This window comes from Clarias gariepinus, chromosome 2 (assembly GCF_024256425.1).
Source record: "Clarias gariepinus isolate MV-2021 ecotype Netherlands chromosome 2, CGAR_prim_01v2, whole genome shotgun sequence".
In the NCBI taxonomy this organism is placed as follows: Eukaryota; Metazoa; Chordata; class Actinopteri; order Siluriformes; family Clariidae; genus Clarias; species Clarias gariepinus.
The window spans coordinates 13610872-13630954 of record NC_071101.1 but is presented as its reverse complement, the minus strand read 5'-3'; the positions used below and the strand labels follow the sequence as shown (position 1 = coordinate 13630954).

Below are 20083 nucleotides of genomic sequence, written 5' to 3'. Positions count from 1 at the left end.
TTCCTGTTGAGCACTCGCAGCTGTGCTTCAGCCGTGCCTGAATTCGCTCCTGAAGCCTCCGCCATTCAGTGGGAGAGGAGACGCTCACACGGCAGTAAACAATCCTGTTCAGCCAGGCTCCTTTGTCCACGCATCCCCAACTCAACCCCACCCCCTTTGCTTTTTGTGATTCTGACGACACGGCTCCTGATTCCTCCTCCCGGACGTGCCCTGGAGCACTACAACACAGAGTCGTGGTGTGCTAGAGCAAGAAAACAAAGAGGTTTCTCTACCTTGCTGTTTCCTCGGTAGCTTCAGCTCCTAATCCACACACGGTCTTCCTGCTCCTTCTCAACCTCGAGTGAACATTATGTTAGCCAGGGCTCTTTACCCAGCATGCTTCACTCCACACAAAGGCAGAGGAGGTGTGACCAATCACATTGTGACTGAACTCATCCCCTCCTCCTCCTCCTCCCCCTGCTTGATCACTCACTCCTGCAGAATTGCCCACTGACACCTAAGCTAGTGGGCGGGGCTTCACCGCAAGGTTGTTATGGCAACGTTTCCAATGAGCCTGTCTTCTTCTTGGTTCACATCTCAGTCTGCTTTATTTACTTCCTGTTTTTGCTAATCTCTCTTGCTTTTTTCCAGGATGATTTATTTATAAAATCACAATTCCAGGTTGATAAATTATATGAAAAATAAAATGTATAAATGTAATATACATTTTTATATAAATATATTTTATATAAATATAAAAATGTTAATCTGTCTTGTCTGAGCTAGCCGGCTAATTAGGTTTTTTAGTTAGCTAGTTAGTGTTTTTAACTAGCTTTTTAATTTTTTAATTTATGTTGTATCTTGGAGAACCGTTGTTTCGCTTAACTGTGTACTTAACTGATTATGGTTGAAATGACAATAAAACCCTACTTGACTTAATATTCTCTGAATGATGCACTATATTATTACCCAGAGTGCACTTCAAATTGTCAAAAATGGATTTAGGAGCAAGCAGGAAGCAGTTTTAATCCATGCTTTTTCCATAATAAAAAAGTAAGAGTTTTTTTTTTTTTTGTCTGAGTAAAATTCTGTAAAATACACTACACAAAAGTATTTAACCAAACCTGGTAATTATTGAATTTAGATGTTTCAATCAGGTCCGTTATCCCCAGTGAAGGGCAATCTTAATGCTTCAGCATACCAAAACATCTTGGACAAAGCTACGCTTCCAACTTTGTGCCAACAGTTTTGGGTAAGGCCCTTCTCTATTCCAACATGACTGCGCCCCAGTGCCCCAGTGCCCCAAACCATATGTTTGGACTGTGTAGGAAAACTAAAGTACCCTGGAGGAAATCTACTATAAAGACATGGTTTCTGTTTTCATGGACCATGATATTCCACTAACAATCTGAATAATAGTGAAATCAGAATCAAAATGCATCATATGAACACCACATTCGGGTCAATCTGATCAATCGGAAAGAATTTCTAATGAGAATGAAAGGTATGGTGTAAACCTTCTGTAGTGTGTAAATATTAACCATGTAAACACATTATTTCTGCATAGGCAGTACTGAGGGTGGAGCTCCACCCTGGGTCTGTGTGCACGGAGTTTTCATGTTCTCCCTATGCTTAATGGCATATGTCCAAAGACATTCCGATTAGTCTAATGACAGTCCCGAATTACCAATAGCGTATAATCGTGTAAATATGTTTGCATCTGAGGTGGCAAAATGTTGCAATTCCTCAATCCTACAGGTGGCGCACTCTAAACTATTCACACACTGGTAGGCAGCACAGCATCCTGGGTGATAGAAACCCAGATATTTTTTTTTTAATTATAGTCTAAGTGATACTTATATAATGGCAATACTAATCAAATCGGCACCTAGGTATCAGGATTATATAGTAGCGCGGGTCCACCTAGTGATTCCCACCGTGAATGATTTATATTACAAAATATGAAGATTTTCCGAGAACACATCAGAATAAAATGTGAGGGAGTTTTAACAGACAAGAAAATATTATATTTCTTCATAGAAATGAGTTGTTTTAAAGGCCCCACAAACTAACTGTTCACAGAACAAGAAATCTAACTAAACGAGTATAGATTTGAAGCACTTACTTATAATATCTAATATCATCACCAAGATGAGAGCTTAAAACTGAGAAGCAGACAAGGCAACAGGTGGACTACAATCATATCAAGCAACTGGCTGTTCCCATGGTGATAGTGATCAGTGATTAAAGGTTAATACTCGGCCAGGTTATACAGTATATACCAGGCCCAATTTAGCTCTCAAATCATATAACTAGCCAATAAAGAGCTGTATGAGGAGTAGTGATAGTAATCACCAGGGACGACCTGATATATTATCACCATACCCAAGTGTCGATTGGATTTGTATTGTGATTCTTCTACCACACAGGATTTCCTAATTCATCTTCTATACCGCTTATCCTGTACAGCGTCGCAGGGAGCCTGGGTCCATCCCAATGGCACAAGGTGGTGCCAATCCATCATAGGGCACATATGCACACACTACGACCAATTTAGGAACACCAATTAACCTAATCTGCATGTCTTTGGACTGTTACCGAAGAAAAACCCAAGCACAGGGAGAACATGTAAACCCTATGCACACTGACCCCGAGGCAGGACTCGAACCCTTGACCCTAGAGCTGTGAGGCCACAGTGCTAACCACTACTCCACTTCCACACGTAACTGAATCGATTATTTTCCCCATGTCTACTGGAGAACAGGATGTTGTTAATGTATGTTCAAAAATCACTGCGTTTTTTTATTATACCGCCAACCAAGGTGGTTTTAAGGTGGAGTCTTGCAAGAAAGTCAGCAACACCGATTTAAAAGAGATTGTAGTAAAGCCGTTAAGGTGACAATAGCGTGTGAAAGGTGAAGGAGATGGAGGAGTGAGGGAGAGGGGGGTGATGTATGCGAGTGGGGGAAGGGCAAATCTTCTAAAGGGAGGCTAAGTGATTCAAAAGGTCTTCTGACTCATTCAGATGTCCTCTGAGAATATGTTGCCTCACCACACACACACACACACACAGTCTTCCTATGACTTCATGTTCCCACGCCTGACTGCCCCCCCCAAAGAAAGGAGTAGGTCCAACAACCAGGAAGCTTAAATTACAAGACAGGACAGTTTCTTAATGACAATACTACAGTCGCCGTGCTCATTACTGTAATTAACTTCAAACACAAATAGGCTGATTAGAGTTTGCTGACGTTAAACAGAAACATGCTAATAAAGTTGATATATGAAATGCCTGTCGTGATTTACGATTCCTGGACTGTGTAATCTAAAATAGTAAATCTCGCATCCGTTTTCTTTTTCTTTTTTTTTTTCAGCTACAAAAATGCAGCTTACTGTAAATGAGTCATAATTTTAAACAAGAGGCAGGACCATCTGTACACAACGCAAAGAAATATAATAAAGCTAAAGCATCTCTTGAGAGAGCTTAGCACGCTTTCTTAAAGCCAGACGAGAAAGGTTAACCATCAATTTTCCAAATTCAAACTGTTTAAATGGCACTATAAGGACCGAGCGGTGGGCCCCCACATCCATCATGGATGACAGAGCGTTACAGCGGGGAAATCCTCGGCACGCTGAGCGTATTCCCTCGACCGTGAGTGAGCATGCGCTCTTCCTGCGCTCTCTGCACTTCAGGTCGTTACCTCCTGATGTGTGAAAACACAGAGCAGGTGCTGCTTCAACAAATCACCAGCCGGAGGGAGCGGCTGTAGGCCAGCACACGCCTGCGTGATCACAACCTCCCTCTGGAGTTCATCCGAGTGCTGAGCTTTAACAAACCTCAGAGCTGGGGGCACGGTACAGGAAGGGTTAGGGATTAGCCCTGAGTTCTGCCTTCTTTAAGAAACAAAGAGAGAGAGAGAGAGAGAGAGAGAGAACAAACTGATTAAAAAGTTATGGGAAAGATGCGATCACTTGTGTTCGACCGACTATTATCAACTTTATCTGATTTGAGATGCAGGAAATAGTCATCAAATGCTAACCAAGTGTGCAATTATTACAGTATACAGCAATATCACAAGTCCATCTCTGTATTATAATTAATGCGGTACAAAGCTCTCCCTAGTTCATGCCAGATTGCCTAGTTACCAGCTCCCTAGTTATCTTCTAAATCAGACCATGGCATATATTTCATTCTGATTACTAATTACACCAGAGCACTGCTGGGTTCATAAATCTGATCGGAGATTAAGTGCCGGTTCGTTTTCTATACAAGGACAACATCTAACTGTAATTCGAATCACACATTTATGCACTACATACATGCACTCTAATCCACTATCGTTTCTAAAGTAACGCCTCATTCACAGGGACTTTTACAGAAGACGGTCTACATTGTTCATGTCTAATGACAAACAGACATTTAAAAGTAAAAAGAAAAATGTGCCATAGTTAAAATGGTTCTGTGTTCTTGAAGGATGTGATTATTTATCTTTCTTTACATTTTAAACCAAGTGCTTTCATGGTTCTCAGTAGACTGGATTTTTTGTCTCATGTTTAAAAGAGAGAAAAAGAAAAAGCGAATGTTTTTTAGCACATATAATCCAAGTGAAAGAAGAAAAACCTGTTTAGCGCGAATTCAGCAACATTAAATGCAACCACGAATGGATAAAAATGATAGTGCGTCACTCTTTAATTAAAAAAACTGGTTAGTGTTGGCAAATCGCTCGGGTAAAAGAGCATGCCAGGATGTGCTGTAACAGTAATTCTATGCTATATTAATGTAACAACAGGAGCTGAAAGACAAATGTGCAGCCATGTGAAGGCCATCAGTACCAGGCTGAATAAACACAACGCTGAAACAAGAAACAACAAAAGTCTTATACCCGTCATCAAATCGAGCTTGCCTGTTGAGCAAAATCAAAGAAAGTGGCCAAAGTATATTTAATTTATTATTACAGTGCATCTTCAGTGGAATACCTGCCCTCTAGTGGACGCGGGTTTTAAGCCTGAAGGAAATGTATAAACCCTGGACTACAGGTTAAAAGTTGGCTATGATACAGTACAATCAAATATCTAATCCACCAATCAAATCAGAGTGACCCAATGCACTAAGGCATGGATAACTGGTCAAGCAACTGTGTGAAGCTATATGTCCATATGGACCAAAATCTCTAAAGAATGCTTCCAGCACCTGGTTGAATCTATGCCACTTAGAATTAAAGCAGTTCTGAAGGCAAAAGGCCGTCCAACTCCAGTACTAGCAATATGTACCTAATAAAGTGGCCGGAGTGCATAGTTTTTCAGATAGTTTTTAAGGAGATCCCTGACAAACTCAGATTATACTGAAATAATTTCCATGGTAAGACTGTGAAAGTGTCTCAGCTTTTTCATTTCTCTTTTGGATGGAGCCTTTCAAGACACCCCATGTTACACACTTAATGAACAGAGCTTATGTTTAATAATAATAACCAATGCAGCCACAATTATCATAAACCTTCCAGTTTTGTGTCCTTTTATTGGACAGCGTGTGTAGTTTATCCGCGTTTAGTCTAGCTGCAGCATATTTTGGCTCTTGGCATTTCTCTTTTGGCCGCTCGAGTTTTTAAAGCAAGGTAGACAGCACTTCAGAGAAAAACACACTTCAGGTCATAGCAGCTCCATTCTAATAACAACTCTTAAACATTTCCCATTAAATTTCATGATGCACTATGAACCAAAAGAACAAACTATTCTAAAGTAACCACATTACTTGCATTGAATCCCAGAGTGAGGTTTCGGCTTAACGCACTTTCATCTGGTTCTGCTTTATCATTCAAATCAGCTCACTGTGCAGACACGCTATGGATCCCCAGACGCAAACAAATATTACCAAGCAGTAACATGATCTCAAGCACTACTTTTTTTTTTAAGTAATAGCATAAAAAAAGGAAAAACACCAAAACAGAATGTATTGGAGTTTCCTTACTACCTGTAACATGATATATATGTCATGAGACGGAACAAGTGAAAAGGGCGTGAGATAAGAAATTGCAAAGTGTAGAGAGCAATGCCAGGTATTCTCCAAACAACACTAAAACGCGTAACCTTGAACACACCGTCAGACACTTTTACCAACACCAGCACGCACACTTTAACATTTAAATTAGCTTAAATGCTTCGATGAAAGAAAAACAAGCATTTTCTTGCAAACTCATCCTCATTAATACTGCAAGGTTAATATGAGGGGTGTTCAAGTCTAACCGGGACTTTTGATTGTGCAGAATAACAGAACACAGGTATGAGAGTAAAAACATCCTATATTTCTCTATATAATCCCCTGCTACACTAATGCACTTAATAATAATGCTAATAATAATAATAATAATAATACAAGCATGCTAAATACTACTTTTACAATTGTTCTACAAGATTATAATTATGAAAATAATATACCAAGGGCATTCAAGTCTAACCGGGACTTGGTGAAATTTCTCATGAATAAAGACATAAAACCAAATTTCTGTTTTACTGAGTCAGCGCCCAAAGTTCTTACATATTTCTAAGGCTATACAGATATTGAGCAATATTAATAGTGTTTAGTTTTTGCATGATTTTGTCGCCTAGGTGGAAATTATCACCATGTACACTCCTCTGAGCTAGGTCAACAATGTAGCATGGATTTCTCATAGAACTGAAATACTTTTAGTCTGTCAATGAAAGTTGTTTTTATTTAAGTGTGAAATACGAGAATTATTCAGGCAAACTATTCGTACTGCTTTTCCACTACCACCTATTACACGTTACAGGAAAGTCTTCCCATTTAGCAAAGAAATTAATCACACTAAACAGTGTACTTATGACATTGCTTATTATGTGACATAGCTAATTGCTTGACCTCACTAATAGCTAATTCTGCAACATTCCTAATTATTAATCCTGTGGCATTGTTAATTCCTTGATATGTCAATTTTGCCACATTGCTAATTCCACACTATTGCTACATTTATTTATCTATGGTATTCATAATTATGTGACAAAGCTAATTTTTATTTTTGTAACATTGCCAATTGTTAATTCTTACTGATAATTGCTAGTTAATGCTAAAAAGCTAATGCCTTGATATGTTAATTCTGCAACACTGGTAATTCAGTGCCATCGCTAATTGTTAATTCTGTGACCTTTATAGTCCTGCATTATTAATAATTGTTAATTTTGTGTTATTCTGTAACATTGCTCATTTTTAATTCTGCAAATGCTAATTACTAATAGTAATGCTAATTGGTATTGCTAATTAGTATTGCTGATTGGTATTGCTAATTGGTATTGCTAATTTTGTGACAATGCTAATTCCTTAATATGCTAACTATGACATTGCTAACTTTGCAACACTGCTAATTCTTTGATATTGCTAATTTAGGAATTCTGTGGTATTGCTAATTCCTTTATATGCCAATTTAGTAAAACATTTTTAACATGTTAATATTTTATTCCCTTACACAGTTAATTCTGTGAGATTACTTTTTTATTCTGAAATATTGCTAATTCTCCGACAACGCTAATTCTTTGATAAGCTAACAGCTTTCACGCATTGAGACACAATCACTCATCTTCACACAGTCGCCACACTTTAAATTTCTCACGCTTTCATTACAGTTGTCAATGGAAGACGTGAGATAAATCACCGAGCTCTGCTCTCTCACATACGCAGGTATATTGCAGTCGGAGCGCACTGAAACGATGCTTCACCACTTTTCTCTCTGAGTGCAGAAAAATAATATTCACACAATCCAGTTGAAATTAACACACCTTCACAGCTGCGTCAGGCATCAATCACATGCAAAAGAATGAATAATAACTGGAACGGTCATAATAGTGCTCAACAGTTCAACAATCTAATCAAATAAATCGACATTCAAATGCATTTACAGCCTGCAGCGAGGAGTGAGTGAGGAAAGTAATATGTTATTCAAAGATATTTATAGTATTAAAATATTTGCATCACATTTAATTAGCGCTTTTTTTTTTCAGAGGAACACTCAAAGACTATCAAATGTGATTAACAGAGGAACAGAGAGAGAGAGAGATTCACAAAAAAGATTACTTTTCTTTTGTTCTCCCCTTCTTTTGTATCAATAACGATTCTTCTTTAACTGTACTCATAAAAACAACATCATACGAACAGTCAAACATGGTGGTTGTAGTGTGATGGTCAGGACCTGAATGACCTGCCATAACTGATGCAACCATGAATTCTTGCTCCACCAGAAAATCCTGAAGAAGAATGTCCTGCCATCAGTTCCTGACCTTAAGCTCAAGCACACTTATTATAACAATCTGAAACACACCAGCAAGTCCACCTCTGAAAAGCTCAAAACACAAAAAGCAAACAAACAAAAAAAAGTCCTGACTTAAATCTGATCGAGATCCTTAAACAGGGCGTTTATGCTTAAAAATCCTCCAGGGTGGCTAAATTAAAACAATTCTGCAATTCCTCACAGCGATGAGAAAGACTCATTAACAGTTATCGCAAATGCTTGATTCCGGTCGTTGCTGCCAAAGAAGGCACAATCCGTTGTTAGGTTTAGGGGCAATTACTTTTTCACATAGGGCCAGATAGGTATAAACAGCTTTCTTCCCTTAATAAATGAAAGCATCGTATAAAAACTGCGTTTTTGTATTTACGCGGGTTATCTTTGTGTAATATTAAAATTTGTTTGATGATCTGAATCATTAAAGTGCAAATATGCGGGAAAACAAAACACACACAGGAAGGGGGTAAATACTTGTGACATTGCTAATTCTGTATATTCTTTCAAAACAATATTAAGTGCTTCAGTAATATGATATTGAATTGTGAAATATTAAAGTTGCATACACTAAAACCCTTATTAACCCTTGTGCAACACACTCGTATCTTCATTTTGATCATTTTCTGCATGGTATGTACCGAAGCTAACAGGAGTTTTCCATGGAAAATGAAGCTAAGCCTAGGTATACCCCAGCCGTGTCACCTATCGAGTGTGTTTAAAAGTGTTAAAGGGATAAAAATAGCCCAAATAACTCATCGGTACAGAGTTATTCTGTGTCCTAAAACAGTCATGATGATTACAAAAAAAGTTACACGAGACTCATGTTGACGTTTCTGCTTTGTAGTCATACCAAGCCTGTGTGTACGTTTCTACACACTGAATAAGGCTACATCAATAAACCAAGGGGCAGCCATAGGTTAACGAGTTCGTCTCGGTCCCAGCCTGCCCTGCTCAGAATGCCCGAGAGCTGCAGTGTTAAACAGAGACGACACGAAGCAGTGTGTATGTGTGTGATGTCAGGGTACATAAGGCTGCGATTCACAAGGAGAGTATCTGTATCCATTCTAAACACAGCTCACGCTATTTATCATGCAACACAAAAGGAAGGAATTAAAGTACAAGAGGCACCAAAGCACGGCAATCTCTGAAAATTATGCAGGGTCGTTTGTTTAAAAAGCGCTAACATTGATGTATATTTTAATATCGGCTAATGTGAAAAGGTATTAACATGCAAGCAAGGGCTTCTGACCCTCCATGGAAGCACTTTGAGACAAAACAACGCGGCTGGAGGATTAACCTGGAATGTTTTTGGAACGTTTTTCCAACAAAACCATTTTGTTCTCATTGTCCTTTCACAAAAGCAACCAGAAATACTTCCAGCTTACTATCACGTTTTTTTTTTTTTTTTTTTTACACACCGTAGAATGAAAAACCCTAATCTCGGTCAGCAAACACACCTGCAGCCAGATCAGCAATGTACATCAATGCATTTTAGTCAGATGCACCATGACATAAGTCACAAGACAATAAGCAGTGCCAAATATGAAGCTTTAATAAAATTTCCACGAGTCATCCATCACAATGTTACGATCAGGTCTCTATATAATAAATATAATAGAAATTTAACACGTGGATGAAACGTTTGATTGTCTCTGCAAAGATTTATTAGGCACTTAGTAAACTAGTGAAGTTGATGTGTTGGAAGCAGAAAATGGGCAACCGCAAGGATCTGAGTAACTCTGACAAGCACAGAATCGTGACAGCTAGATAACTTGGTCAGAGCTTTTTTTTTTAACGGCAGGTCTTGTGTAGCGTTTCCAGTATGCAGTGTATAGAACTTATTCAAAGTGCTCCAACCAAAGGCATCTGTGAGTCATGGGGGCCTTAGGCTCACTCAAGCATTGGAAAGTGAAGACTGACCCATCTGGCCCGATTCCACAAAAGAGCTCCTGTGGAACAAATTGCTTAAAAGTTTAATGCTGGCTCAGATAGAAATGTGTCAAAACACACATGGTGCATGGTGGTTTGTTGCGTACGTTGAGGCGTAGCTACAGACCAATCAGAGTGCCCATGCTGACCCGTGTCCCTACCAAAATCATCTACAATGGACACATGAGAATCAGAACTGGATGACATCGTCTAATTAATAAATCACGTTTTCATTTACATCATGTGGATGCCTGGGTGCGTGTACGTTGCTCACCTGGGGAAGAGATGTCACCAGGACGCACTATGGGAGGAATGCAGGCTGGCGGAGGTAGGGTGATACTTTGGGCAATGTTCTGCTGGGAAACCTTGGGTCTTGCCTTTCATGCATCACCTACCTAAAACTGTTGCTGACCAAGTTCACTCGTTCATGGAAACAGTATTCCCTAATTCCCTTATGGTATTTAGCAGGATAATGCGCCCTGCCAAAATGGTGCATAAATGGTTCGAGAATGCAAAAATGGTGCAAGAATGGTTTGATGAACATAAAAGCGAGTTCAAGGTGTTGACTTGGCCTCCAAATCCTTTAGACCTCAAACCCAATCAAGGGATGATGTGCTGGAAAAAACAAGTCAGATCCATAAAGCCCCCACCTCACAGCTTACAGGACTTAAAGGATAAGCTGCTGATGGCTTGGTGCCAGATACCACACACACACACTTCTTCAGAGGTCCAGAGGAGTTCAAGCCTCGATGTGTCTGGTCTGAACTGGTGGCACAAGGCGTCTTACACAATATTACTGAGAGGTGTTATAATGTTTTGACTGACCGGTATATAAATATACTTTCTCTTTTTCTGTTTTTACTGAAAGTTAAATCCATTCATTTTACCAGTTACACAATTTTTTACATATTTTTTATCAAAATTACACTTCTTGTGCAATTCACGATTTTTCTGAACAAGCTCAGTTTAAAGTAATCTTTCTTGAATATTTAAAAAATAATGTCTCATTTGTGGTATCCAACTTACAATCTAAATAAATTAAACATCCAATTATCTGCCTGAGTAAGAGTTAGCAAGTAACTATATATAATTTTAAAGAATAAAATATCTGTGTTAATGCTTATTGGTGCATAGAAAGATGGATTATAGGTTTTTATTTTTACAGTGCATGTTTCTCTGAAAGTAGCCAATGAGTACACAAAGTATGGTGGCATCATCTACTGTACTTCTACAACCTCGAAATTCTCTCAGATTCTGGCAATAAGTTATAAATGCTTAAAATCTTTAAAGCAAAATGAACATAAAGATGTTGAAGCACCTCCCCTGTTTGTACCAAGCCTGAGACAGAACAGCAAAAAAAAAAAAAAAAAAAATACAGAGAGAAATCTAATTTAATTAAAGCATGAGAATATTTCATGCATGTGCAGTCGCTACACTTTGATATTCCTCCAAAAGCATAATGGGAGCCGAGCCAAAACGTAATTATCCTGTATCGCACAAAGAGGCTCTACTGAGCCTTTCAGGCTTCCCTACAAAATCTGCATACAATTTTTTTCATCCTGCAGAAAGTTCAAAGCCAACTACAACAAATATTCAAATCCCGAAAACGATTAAGAGGTTTGCAAATGAGTCATTATGTAAATCTCGAGCTTTACCGGTTCACAGAAGTTTCCCGTCGCTACAGGACCGCAACCTGTAATGAAACATTTTATAATAGAAGTAAGATGATGAACTGCAGGCCCTCACACAACACTGGTAAGAAAATAAAAAAATAACCCGCCCATTAATCATGCCACATATGCATATAAACTTATTAACCACATTCACAATATGCCATAACACCATGTCGTATTATGGAGAGCTCTCCACACTGTATACATAGCACTTAATGAATACTCAGCTATTAGTGGGGAAAAGAAAAAAGAAAAAAAAAAGAATCCGAACCCAGGCATAGAAATGCTGATGCTGGAAAGACCCTGAACTATCCGTCTGGGGGAAAAAGAAATACAACAATTTTTATTTGCATTAAAAGTTATTTTCTTTATGGTACTATTCTTTTCCCAGAAGATATGCTATTCATGAGCCAGGTTGCACTTAAACAAAGAAACAGTCATGGGATTAAAACCATGCCTGAGAGTTTCATCTCGGAGACGGCATGAACGCCAGAACATGTACGGCTAAGACAGGCCATGAAGCTGTCACCGAATGCATCAGTGTTTATAGAGAGATTCTGGAAGACCAGGAGAAGTATGGCAGATTGAAGGAGGGTCATAAAACCTTGACGGCAATACAATACATTTTTATTATGACTCGCTGTCGGCTGGAGGACGTGAAGATGGGTCATGGCAGGGAGACGCATTCTGGTGGTTTACTATCGTGAAGGGTGTGTTTACATTTATTCGTTTGGCAGAAGCTTTTATCTAAAAAGATTTACAACCGAGACATGCGATATACAGAGCATACAGATGGGGTTAAGGGTGTTTACTCAAGGGGCCAATAGAGGTTGTCTGGAAGCACAGCGATTTCAAATGGCCAATGTTAGATGCGCTTTATAAATACGATTTTATTGAATTAAAAATTCCCAAACTCAAGGTATTGGCAAGGAAGAGGAGTGCGAGGTTTGGGTTTTTGCTTTACAACAGTTAGTTCTGGTATTCCAAGAGTGCCTACGGTTTCTATATGCACATCGGATACATACTGTAGCACTTAATAAATAATTAGCTATTAGAAAAAAAGAAGAAGAAGATGAAAAAAAGGGATCAGAATCCGGGAATAAAATGCTATAGATTCTGGAAAGACCCTGAACAATCCGTCTTGGGAAAGAAAAAAATATGACGATTTTCATTTGCATGAATGTGTTGGCCATAAAATTATACTTTGTAGTCTGAAACAGTTACTACAGTAGAGTTAGTGACATCATCAGCAGGCATAGTAAGCGATACATCTGAATTGAAGGTGAGATATCATGCAATATTCACTCTATGATCATTTTCAGACATTTAGATGGTCTCCAGTCTGCATGAACACAAAGTACGTGAGGAAAAAAAAAACATTGCTGTTTGTCAGTTTTCCATTCTTTCATTAGCCAGGGCTTAAACAAGCAAACAGATTTTCTTCCTATTGTGACCTTATGTAGCAACAGACTCTCTCCTGGCTCAATGCTCAGCTCAGTCCAACCTTTTTATTCTAACCCTGTCCAGCTCTGCCATTGTCAAAGCACAATTTGTAAGTATGAGACTAGACTACCAGGTAGTACCTATCGCTAAAATCTTACATAGTGAAATACTGAGGATATTAAATACATATACATTTATCGATTAATATTAAGGATATCAAATATATCTCAGTGTAAATGCTAAATGTTGAGGACATCATTGTAAATTGACAATCCTACATACTGTACATTTCTTCCTCTTATCGAATGCATTTCATCAAATGAAATGAAAAGGATATTTATTCAAGTGCACCTGTAAAGGCGATATACTTACACCTAGTGTAGTGTACTACATGACCTTCCCCATTCCCCTAAAGGCTAGTAATCAGAGTTAAGGACCAAACCTAGGACACAGGAGATGTGAGACTGTCTCGCTGAGCCTTCATACCATCGCAGCCCCTTAGTGTTTATCCTTTTTTTATTTTTATTCTGAGCAAAATAAGACAACTTTCTTTCAGATTTGAAGACATGAGATGTCTTCATGAAAGACTGGACTGAGGTGTCTATAATAAAGTATAATAACCACAGACATTTTAACTGTGAATAAACACAAGGCATGCGTTTCCAGAAGCTTTCCCCCCAGACATTTCGTCACAGATGGTGATCACATCATGAATTATGAATTTATGTCTTAGTTTGTTTGGAAGGTCAGTCTACAGTTAAACATGGTTTAATAAAAAAAAAAAAAAAAAAAAAAATTTTTTTTGCTCATAAAAAAAAAAAAAAAAACCACACATGCAACCTTGCCTGATTTACAGTGATTATAATATTTAATGTGTTTGGAGAGGACTGTTTTATCCGTATAAACCAGGTTATCACAACTACACATCTGTTTGGTATGAGTATGACGTGTCTGGTATTGCTGTGCCATTACTATGACCTAGCTAATGTTTTGAGCAGGTACGGTTTTCATACAAATGGTCTAAAAATTCTTTGTGAAGGTTCTGTTTGTACATGGTGAGAGGAAGAAAAAAAAAAGAAAGGAGAAGGAAAGTGATCCAAAAGAAATGTCTTATGGTATCCAAAATAGAAATGGACATTGAAACACCACTAATGATGATATAATGGGGGCAGTGGTGGCTTAAACGGGTTACCATACCCCCAGCTTTACCAAGCTGCCTCTGTTGAGCCCTTGAGCAAACCCTTAACCCAGGGGTGCTGTATCCTGGCTGACCCTGAGCTCCTTAATATGCAGGAAAATCATGCATCATATGACACAAAATGTAACTTTATAATTACATTTAGACATTTGGCAGACACCCTTATTCAGAGCGACGAACATCTTATTACACATCTGAGCAGTTGATGGTTAAGGGCCTTACTCAAGGACCCCACAGTGGTAACTTGGTATTCGACCCTGGGACCTTCTGAACCGTAGTCCAATGCCCTAACCACTGAGCCACCCCTGACCCTATGACTGATGAGGCAAAGATTTAGACATGGCCAATCAATCGGACAGTTAAGCGACCCTCTCTATCCCAGGCATTTTATCTTTTCTTTGAGGATTCAGTCACAAGATGGTACTCGACTGTCGACTCCGATCCCGCTACGCAGCAGCACCACCGGTAGGTCGGATTCCTTCCAGTGTAATTCTATAGGGGTTCGATTCAGCACTGATGATTTTTACTGCGGGCTAAGCTAACGCGCTGTCATCAGCAGACCGAACTCTGATGACTGAAACCAGAGAAACGAAGCGTTCTCCATTCACAACATTGTTATGACTGTCAGATGCGGTCTTAAGCTTGTTTGACATGGAGCAGACATTAATAGGGTAAAAAGCGACACACACGCTGTCAGTCTCGTGTATAGTCATGCCCTGTAATTTACAAACGTTTTGATGGATCTGGGATATGCAAAGCTTTTATGATTATTATTTTTTGAGCACATGAATGACCACATTCTTATGCTCACCTGACGCCTTTAGTCATATATGATTATTTGCATGGATGCATGCACAGATTAAGCATGTTTATTTAAATCCGGCATGGGAACAGCCAAAGGCTACAAGACTTCAGGCCCAGACAGGCCTGGAGATAGTAATGCAGGATACAGGATTGCCCTGTAATTCATAAAACACATTTTAATGTGTGTCAATGGAACGGGTGGGGCTATTTTTAGTCCATATACATGATACACTAAATAAAAAAAAAAGTCTATATACATCTTCAAATAAACAAATTTATTTATGTCTAAAACACGAGTTTTTATTTTTTTTTGTTCTAGATTTTCAGCTTGGATCTTCTGAGTCATTGTGAGGCTGGATTTGTTCATGTGCACGCGATTTGCTTGGGATCACCTTATAGGGCCATGTGTAACTTATAAAAGACAGTCAAAGTTTTCAGACCGAAAGACGAGGAAGGATGAAATTCTCCTGAAAAGGTCTTGATGGTTCCAGACGTCCTTCGACGTTCCCTGGACTTTTTCACAAACCTTTCTCCGCTCGCCTACACAACCACAACCACAGACATCCTCCTTACAGCCATGAATTAATGATGCGTTCTCCACTTATACATTCCCCCTCGTTCTCTTGCTCACACAGACATAGTCAATCTTCCTAATGGATCTGGGATCTCCTCCAAAAAGCCCCCGTTTGTATAATTTGAGGTGATAAGCAGGTGAGATAGCACAAGCTGAAAAACTCAATAACCAGGAAATGAAAACTCCACGAAAACCTTTTATACATTCAGACTGGAACGCTCTTTGTTCACCAGAGTAGCACAACAGAGACTCGGGATTGTGAGCGCTGAAACGTACACCACAACAGTCCGGGTAATCGGAGCCAAAAGAAGTTAGTCAAAATAATTACACCGAGATTCTAAAGCTGTATTTCATCAGGCTGCAAGATATCAACCAGGATGGAAAACCAAATACTCTTCGCAATAATCTGGAATCCAGCACTTCCTAACTGGCCGAGGCCTGCTTTGCCAAAAACATCCTAGCACGAAGATCGCTGCAGATTATCGTCACTTTAAATAATGCTGTTAAAACCCAGACTATTTTTGAAAGATCTAAACTTAACCCTGATCGCGCGGACTTGCCGTCCTGCGGGGTTTAATTTCAAGCTGGAGATCTTGAAAAGATCTACAGCTCTGGAAAAAAAAGAAGAAATTTCAATTCAATTTAGTTCGATTTGTACTGAGCTTGAACAACAGACACGGTCACAAAAAAAAAGCTTCAGAGAAACCGTGATCTAGCTTTAGAACCCCAATTAGCAAGCCAGGGGCAACAGTGGAAAGGAAAAACTCTCCAAGATGACACCTGGACCGGAGCCATACTCAAAAGGGAACCCACCCTTTTTTGGTAACACCGGATAGTGGGGTTATAAATAATTACTCTTGCACAATTTATACTATAAGACAGAGTGTGTTGAAAGAATGCATAGCATCAGAGTACAACTCTGGTAGAAGCAATCCAAAGGATTTCACACTAGGCAGGACTGATTCATACTGTGCCTGGGTATGATTAACTCTCCCACTGGCCAGCTTTCACATTAGTAATATTGTTATGTACGAGAGTGAGTCAAAAATTGTCTGCACTCCTGTTTTTTGTTTTTTTTTTTCCGGTTGGCTGCATTCTTTTTAGCACTTTCTGTTCAAAGCTGCCTTCTCCCTGGTCACGGCCGTGCAGGTGTGAACGTGTTATATCAGTTCAGTTCAGTTGAAACTGTGATTTGTATAAAAGTAGACACAACTTAAAAAAGAGTGAAGAAGAGTGTAAACAAAAGTGTTTGGGTACGTGCAAACGAAATTTGGACAATAAGTGAACGTTTCATAAAAGGAATCATCACTGGTGACGAGACACAGATTGATCACTACAAGCCTGGGAGTAAACGGCCGAGTGTGGAACGTAAACATCCTCAATAGTGGGCCGAGAAAACATTCAAAGTCAACCATCAGCTGGAAAATTCATCAATGTCTAAATTTTATAGGATTCTTAAGGGCAAGTATTAAAACATTATCAGGAAAAAGGGTCAACAATTAACAGTGCTAGTTACAGTGAGATGCTTTTTGAAGAGCTTAAAAGAAAGTGCTATCCAAGGGTGTCGTGATCTTGCAGTACAATGCACACCCACACACTTCTGCCCACGCTGTCAACCCCCATGCAAAAACGTGGTTTTGAGGCATTATAGCATCCCTTCTATAGTCCTGATCTCGCTCCATCTAACTTTCACCTGTTCGACTCTCTGACAGTGTCTTCGTGACTCGCAGCTCAGCCTAAAACTTTTTTTAATGTTTGGAAGGTTGTTGACAGATAGACAAAGTGTACTGAAAAGCAAGACGATTGTGGTGAAAAATTATGCATTTGTATTTTAATCCACATAATATTAAATAAAATTATTCAGTTCTTTTGATTGTGTAAAGCTTCTTTGAGACAATAACAGCTGCTATTGTAGTTCGCACCTAGTTTGTCTTCAAGTTCCCAATAAAAACGAAGAGTACAAGAAAGTCAAGCTTCACGCTATGCCTAATATCAATGATATTTCTGAGACAATCTGAAGCACGACTCGCTTGCCTGCCTTCCTATTTTATCAGCTATAACCGCGCTAGTTAGAAGGTGAAATCGCTAAATATCCATGGCTCTGAAGATCACCTGGTGCAACTAATCAAGATGTTCGGAAACAATCTATCACTTGAAGACGCTCTGTTGAAGGGTAGGGGGTAGATCTTTACAAATGGGTTTGGAGATTCTGTTATTCAAGAATTCACAAGATAACAGTACGGTCCTTGGCTGCACGAGGAGTCCATAGAGAAAATATATATTTTTAAATAAGATGAGAAAAACAAAGAAAGAGTGAAATAATTGCAGTGATGAAGCAAGGAACAGGATGGAGCTCAGCTTAGTCACAGCTTGTGTGCTACCCCAGAGCTTGCACTGTTGATCTTGCAACAATACGGCTGATTGTGTGGTCAGTGCTTAATACGACTGGAGCCAGGAACCTCTTGGCATGGAGCAAAGCAAAAGTCGCAATCCGTATGCTTACTCGACCGGCAACATCACCGCAGAAACATGTGAGCAAATTCTGACGGATTTATTATACTGAAGTCATGCCATTAGCAAGAATTTGCTGTTTGCATGGTTTTATTTGAATAGCCATGTAAGAACAACGACTCTGTTTTCCTTTGGGTTCACCATTATTATTTCACCTCATTCAGAAGTTATATGAAAACATCAGGATTTTATTCTCGAGCTCGGCTTAGAACAAAACTGGCCTTAAGCCCCACTCGCTTCAGTAAAGATGAAAATTTACTGCTTTTAAAGCAATTATATGGTGCTATGATCTAGAAATCCAAATACATCTGTGAAGCAGAAAGTGTTTCACTGAAGAATCTCGCAACAACAGCTCAACAGGAACAGACCCGATTCTGTTTCCTCAGTCATTTACTCTCATGCCAGGCCTTTCTAATCCAAATCATACTCATTTTCCATAATGGCCACATCATTTAACCTCTCACCCTCAACGTTGCTAGGAAACATGAAGCCTCATTGAAGCAATGTGAACCGATTGGCAGCTCTGGCTGTGCATCCATTCAGCATTTTTTCCCCACGCTGAATGTGCTCTCTGAAGCTGAAAACCCTTCGGCTCTCCTTGTCCATGCTTAAGTAAACTGATCTCTAGCTGTTCTCATGCTGCCCCGCATATATTGTACTGTAGCTGCACATATACTCTCGTCGGGTGCTGAATACTGATCACAGTATCCTTCACTTTCTGCTGATACAAATCAGGAGAAACAAATGAATTTCCAGACCATGGTACATTAGACAGAGAAGACACCACACGATGCTTCTGGCACCAAGTTTTAGCTTTAAGCCAAACCCAAGCAGAAGACTGTCAGCTTCACTGATCATGCAGATCTAGCGGAGATAAAATATTAACACCTCATCATTCTCTCAAGTCTTTTTAGGAAAAAAGTGGATGAACTAATTAGGGCTGTCAGTATATGAGAGCAGTTTCCCAGTGGTGTGTAATAAAGGCAGGTTTAGCGCGGATAATAAGATGACTAAGGAAACAACAACATGTGAATAAACGGCAAGTTTTATTATAAAAAAGTGGATAAAACCAGAAGTTGTGTGCTCGAGCTACCTTTATGGGGAATTTACTTCGTAACTTACTACGTAAGCTGTGGGAGAGGTGGCTCAGGTGGCTAAAACTATTTTGGATCTGAGGATCCGGGTTCGAGCTCCGCTGTCTGTGGGTGCCCCCCCCCCCCCCCCTCCCCATACTACCCAGCCACTTCATGCGGTGCTGGTCCCATTAGAAAAATTTTAATTTAACATTTGTTTAATATTAATGTTTGAGATTTTTTAAACCCTCGTAATCTGTTTCGTTTAACCAGTTTATCATGCATTTCTTTATTCCAAAAATGCATATTTATAATTCAAGTAAATCTGAGTATTTTAAAATTGCGATTCATTGTGATTAATCACAGACTATGACTGTAATTAACTAGATAAAAATTTTTAACCGATTAACAGCACTAGCACTAATAGTAGGTTCTTCACCTGCAGGAACCTGCTTTTTTTTATTTTATTTTATTCTGATTACTTTTTAAGAGCATTCATTCGGCTTGTGCATAGTGTGAGTTCTGCCTTGTGTCTCTGGGGGTTAAAGTAAGGCTAGCAGGTATTTGGGTCTGCAAAACTTTTCTGGTCAGGATCAGGTTCTTCCAGAGAA

The 20083-nt window shown here is 39.2% G+C and overlaps 1 protein-coding gene across 3 annotated transcripts in view; it reads right to left on the bottom strand.

The window, feature by feature from the left end:
- The window catches only part of stox2b (storkhead box 2b), a 70800-nt gene that overhangs the window by 18986 nt on the left and 31731 nt on the right, over positions 1-20083 (bottom strand). The window contains exon 1 of one of the 3 annotated variants that reach the window (XM_053490034.1): positions 273-390. The exons of the other annotated variants lie outside the window; for them this stretch is intronic. The gene's annotated coding sequence lies outside the window, so the exon portion shown is untranslated. Of the gene's footprint in view, positions 1-272; positions 391-20083 lie in introns of those variants that run through there. 3 annotated transcript variants of the gene reach the window in all.